The following is a 6195-nucleotide window of genomic DNA, read 5'->3' as shown; positions in this document are numbered from 1 at the left end:
TAGGTCACGACGACAGACACCTCCTCATCTTCCTTTTTCATCAGGGGCATATCATGGGTGGGGACCATGTCAGAGAAGGTACTCAGTAAATGTGTATTGAACTGAACTAAACCATTTCACTGGAGAAGGAAATGGCAATGCACTCCAGTATTCTTGCCTGAAGAATCCCATGGACAGAGGAGCCTGGTGGGCCACAGTTCATGCGGTCAAAGAGTTGGACACAATTGAGTGACTAAACCACCACGAAATCATTTCATAGGGACTAGCAACTCTTTAATGGACAGTCAATGTATACAAGATATAGCTTTTGAGCAGCTTCCCCAAATCCCAAGCTGAGCAACTTTTGCCAAATGCCTATTAAGAAGGAATTAGGGTCTGTGAGGAGAAGCCCAGGATCAGGCAGGAGAAATGATCTAAGAGAACTCATCTGTTAGCACAAGGTCACCACCACGTCCTAGTCTCGGTTTAGCCTTTGGGGTGATGTCGTGAGAGGCTGCACCTTAACGCAGAAGCCAATGCTGAGGGGGCTGGAGGGAGGTATCTGGTTTCTGAAATGTCAGCTCTCACGCAATCTTATAGGAATTCTAGTCTCCCGTTCAAACGCCACGTCATTCTCTTCATGCAGGGAGTTTGGGTTTTGCTTTCCCTAAAGATATCCACAAGTCTCTTTTCTTTTTCATTTCACTTGTTTGATCTAATTAGGATTCCAGGGCCTGCAGTCCAGAAATCCCCAGTGATGCTCCCAGAACAAGTTGATGGTCCAGAAAATGGTGATTTGAGGACAGAGATTCAAGAATCCCAAGTGTTTGTAAGTTAGGGAGATGCAAGCACAAGAGCCTGGTCCTATTCAAAACTGGAGGCTGTTTCTGCAATTTCCCCAAAAGACCTTCTGGCTCTCCTCACATTCAGAGCCCAGAGGCCACCCCGGGGCAATTGCAAAATCAAAACCCTCTGAGACAGCCTGGAAGTGAGGCAACGTGGAGACATCTATACTCAAGATAAGACTGAGGAGAAAATAGTAGAATTCATTAGCGGAGCCTCTGAGACACTTATCTTTCGTGAAGTGCTGGAGAAGAAAACAGAATTAATTCCCACTTTGGTTATAGATGTGTTTGACTTAACTTATCTGCAGGGCAAAACTAAGAATGCTAGTGGGTTTGAGAAGGCCCGGATAACTCTCCACTTGAGACTGAGACCACCAGGGTCTGAGCACATAGGTGTAACAATTGCTTTTTAGTTGATAAGTTGTGTCCAACCAACTCTTTTCAGATCCCATGGAGTGTAGCCTGCCAGGCTCCTCTGTCCATGGGATTATCCAGGGAAGAATATTGGAGTGGGTTACCATTTCCTTCTCCAGGAGATCTTCCCAGGCCAGGGATTGAACCCACATCTCCTGCATTAGCAGGCAGATTCTTTACCTGTTGAGCCATCAGGGAAACCAGTATAAAAATTAGCCTTCAGAAAATGTTTGCTGAGTGAAGTAATCCATGAATGACAATGACTAACATTTACTGACCCCTTACTAAGCACTGTACCCATATTACCTGTCTCAGGTATCACAAGACTCTTCCAGATTCACCTCAGCACCTTCCTGAAACCCTATATAAAATACCTTCTGGAATTTCCCTGGCAGTCCAGTGGTTAAGACTCTGTACTTCCAATGCAGGGGATAGGGTTCGATCCCTGGTCAGGGAACTAAGATCCTGCATGCTGTAAAGCCAAAAAAGAAAAAAATCAACTGTTTAAAATAAAATACAGCCTCCACCCCCACCCACTGCATTATTCTTTCTCACCCCTTTGTCTAGCTTTCATATCTTTAATCATAACTGTTTATTGTTTAATTTGCTTTCTTGACTTTATTTAGCTGATGTCCTCACCCAAATGGAAGTCCCATGAGGACGGAGAACAGGGTTGCTTTGGCCACATCTGTCTCCTTGGTTCCTGACAAAGAGAAGGTAACCAACACAGGTTTGCTCAATAAATGAACGCTCAACCCCTCCAGGGGAGGGCTGCAGGAAGACCACTCTGCAGGCAGCCAGGGGAAGGATGGAAGAATCCAGAGAGTTTAGACGCGCTGCTATTCCCATCCCACGATGAGCTACAGCTGTTAATAGAACAGCAGGGACTTAGGAAACAAGGTAACAGAATCCACAGGGAGCTGGACAGTGACTGATGCACAAAGGAGAGGAGGTGGGGAACAAGGAAGAGACAGCACACAGTTGCTGGCTTAACTGACTCTCAGGATGATGGTGCCATCAGCAGAGAAGCGCAGGACAAAGGTGCAGGGAGGTTTGCCTTGGGGCGGCTAGCCAGGAGGTGAGAGCCCAGAGACAGGAACTGAGGCCTCCCGTGTCCAGAGCGGAGTCCCCTGTACCCCGGGTTTGGCACAGCCCCATGGATCTGTAATCTTGCCTACAGTCTGTCTGTCTGGGGCTTCCCAGGTGGTGCAGTCGTAAAGAATCTGCCTGCCAATACAGCAGATGAAAGAGACGCGGGCTTGATCCTGGGTCAGGGAGATCCCCTGGAGAAGGAAATGGCAACCCACTCCAGTATTCTTGCCTGGAGAATTCCATGGACAGAGGAGCCTGGCGGGCTACAGTCCAAGGGGTCACAAAGAGTCAGACACAGCTGAAGTAACTGACCACACAGTCTGTCTCACCCACTAGATCTTAGGCATCTTTCAGAACCGCCTTTTGAGACTCTCCAGTCACCACTGAAAACATCTCAGTGTTTTGCGTGGTGACCTTTTGTGTCTGCAGAGGAGGCTATACAGCAGTTTCTGAGTGGACGAGAGCACAGATGGAACCAAAGTGCCTGGCTGTCGGGCCCTGAGAAAATTAACCAACCTCTCTGTTTCTCAGTTTTCTCCTCTCTAAATTAGGGATTATGATAGCACGTGCCTCCTCATGGAGTTTTTCCGAGGATTAACTGAATTAATATACATAAGTACTATCTGTGGGTTGACCATTAATATAATTTCTGCTGTTAAATATGATGCATTACAAAGAGCCATATGTAGCTATGTGGCCTTGGGGACATCTCTTAACCTCTCTGAGCATCAGGGTCCCCTGTGGTAAAATGGAGATGATGAAGCTATCTCACTGTAGTGGGTTGAATCATGGCCCCAAAACATAAAACCTTATTTGGAAAAAAAAGATCTTTGCAAATGCAGTTATATAAAGGATCTCAGGATGAGATAATCCCGGATTAACTAGGCAGATCATAAATCAAATGGCAAGTGTCCTTTAAGAGAAAGGGTGAGGGAGATTTGCGGCACAGAGACAAAGATGAAGGCAGAGACTGGAGTTACGCAGCCCACAAGCCATGGAACGCCCGAAGCCATCAGAAACAGGAAAAGTCCCTCCTCATTTAAAGCCTCTAGAAGGGGAGCAACCCTGCCAATACCCTGATTTTGAACTTCTGGACTCCAGAACTTGAGATAATACATTTCTATTGTTTCAGACCATGGGATTGTTACAGCACCCACAGAAAAGCAGTAACTCCTTCATAGGATTCCTGCAAGAATTAGAAGAGATAACACCCATAAGGGCTTTCCTGTTGGCGCTAGGGGTAAAGAATCTGCCTGCCGATGCAGGAGATGCAGGTTCGATCACTGGGTAGGGAAGATCCTCTGGAGGAAATGGTAACCCACTCCAGTATTCTTGCCTGGAGAATAAGACAGAGGAAGACCGGCGGGCTACAGTCCATGGGGTTGCAAAAGAGTCGAACAGGATTAGCGACTAAACAGCAACAACATTGTTATAATGCACCTCCCTTCTCTGGACCTTTGTCTCCCCACCTGCAAAATCAAAATTTAAATGCAATAAAGGTATTCAAGTTTTTGCTACCTTCTGCCAGCTCCTTCACCCATCAGCTCCCTCACAAGGCAAATTGGGACCATGTTATAATAATTCCTTTTCTCTCTCTTTCTACCTCTGCCCATCATCTCAAAGATCCGTGATGGACGATGTCCCGAGTGGACAGTCTTCATATCTCTATGTCTGTCATGGAGGATGGTGAGCATTTGCCCTTATCCCCATCTTCAAACTGGAGGTGATGATGAGATCTCAGAATCCTGAGCAGTCATCCTCCAGATCTTCCAGTCTGAAAGAAGACCGTGGGCAAACTACTCAACTCCAACTCCACTAGGACATGACTGCCCAAATTATATTTTAGGAATTATAATATCCTCCTCCTTCTCAGGGCTTGAAGAGGAGGAAGCACCTAAGGTGACCATATAAATATCAAAAGCAAAAATAGTAACCGTGTATGGTGGAGGTAATAACACATAGAGAAATAAAAGTGTGCAGTGACATTAAGAATGTCAATGCGATTTGAAATTTAAATGTACAGTGACACTGTAAATGACAATGATAGCAGAAAGGACGGGAGGAAGGAGATGGTGATGCTTCATGGGTGTACTGGATGGGAAATCTGTCCCCAGACTTTGCTAAGGGGCTCCCTAACGACTCTCCCTGGCTCCATTCTCTCCTCTTGCCACTCTTGCCCTGCCACCAGGAGTCAGGATTGGAGCGACACTCCTAGCAAAAGTGGGGTAACAATAGATCCATTTATCCTTCAAAAAAATAAATCTAGCCTGCGAGCTACGGAGTCGGGACGGACTATGGAGAGCAGCGACGAGGAAGCCATCGACAAGCGCCGCGTCCACCTGCGCCCTGATACCCTGGCCGATCCCGCGCTCCTCTCCCTGCGAGGTCCGGGTTAACCTGCCCACCTCCGTGGGGCGCTTCTTCGGCCCAGCCATCTGCCAGGGTCCCGACGCACTGGAAGCGTCGTTTCGGGGCCGCAGTCGACGTGGCGAGGAGGTGGCGTGGTGCTGCCCGGCTTCGTGGGATACGTGATAATAGAAGAGAAGGCAGAGGTGTCGGGGAGGCAGGATGACCACGAGCAAGAGGAGCAGGAACTGGTGGAAACCCCAGAGGCGCTGGGGCGGGACGGGACTTCGACCGCTTGATCGGAGCGACAGCCAGTTTCAACAGCTTCACCCTGTGGGGCCTGGAATCTATACCTGGTCCGGAAGCCAAAGTGCGTGGGGCCCTAACCTGGCGCACCCTCGCTGCAGCGATTCCTGCACAGGTACCAGAAGACTGAGAACCAGAGCTTGAAATTGAAAGCCACCGATCCCTTCACCCCAATAAACCCCTTCTTCAGTATGGAGCCAGAGTCCCTCAGGCAATAAAGGAGCTCTTCACAGAAAAATCAATCAATCAATCAATCTGACCAGATCAATCATTTCAGTTCAGTTCAATTGCTCAGTCGTGTCTGACTCTTTGCCATCCCATAAACCACAGCACACCGGCCTCCCTGTCCATCACCAACTCCCAGAGTCCACCCAAACCCATGTCCATTGAGTCAGTGATGCCATCCAACCATCTCATCCTCTGTTGTCCCCTTCTCCTCCTGCCTTCAATCTTTCCCAGCATCAGGGTCTTTTCCAATGAGTCAGTTCTTCGCATCAGGTGGCCAAAGTATTGGGAGTTTCAGCTTCAGCGTCAGTCCTTCCAATGAATATTCAGGACTGATTTTAAATCTCTTGCATGATTAGGAAGAAAGTCAAGCTCCATTTCAACACCCATAAGCTCCTTTGTATGTGTAAGAATAAACAGCCTGTACTTGTTTAGGTAACAAATAACATGATAGCAGAGCACCCACCCAAGAGGCACTCCGCCAATGCTAATTTCCTTGATACACTTCCTATTCTCTTCAACCGGGCAGAAAGAGAACTCTCTCATTTGCCTATTAACAAACAACGTTTAGCTATTAGCTGCAGTTGACTAAATAGACCTCAGATTGTTGGCCACTGGTTCCCCATCCTATGGCCTATGGGGACACAGTGACCTGCTCTTTCACTCTAAGGGCTCAGTCCCAGCGAATGTGGTCAAAGTCTTAGATTCTCAGAAATTTTCAAGGAAATATTTTTGCCCTCAAAATTGCTTCCATCTTTTCACCTAGAATGTTGATTTATTTTATTATTCAGTGACTGAAAATTCATGAAATTTTGTGGTTAGAGTAAAAATGTCACACACAGTTCCATATGTCCATGCAATGGGGCTGAGAAAATCTGACAATGAAAACCACCATTTCTTCCCCCAGAGTTTAAGGGCCTCCAGTCTTTTTTTTTTTTTTTTTGCTTATAATATTTATCCCCTTAATCAGCAACATTGCTTTAAAAAA

At 47.0% G+C, this 6195-nt stretch overlaps 1 pseudogene; it reads left to right on the top strand.

Annotated features, from left to right (window-relative positions):
* The first annotated feature begins 4624 nt into the window (after positions 1-4624).
* Positions 4625-5112, top strand: LOC136144806 (ribonuclease H2 subunit C-like; annotated as a pseudogene).
* The last annotated feature ends 1083 nt before the right edge of the window (positions 5113-6195 follow it).

Source organism: Muntiacus reevesi, chromosome 12 (assembly GCF_963930625.1).
Source record: "Muntiacus reevesi chromosome 12, mMunRee1.1, whole genome shotgun sequence".
NCBI classification, from domain to species: domain Eukaryota; kingdom Metazoa; phylum Chordata; class Mammalia; order Artiodactyla; family Cervidae; genus Muntiacus; species Muntiacus reevesi.
Note: the sequence above shows the minus strand (reverse complement) of the source record. Positions and strands in the feature narration are given on the sequence as shown.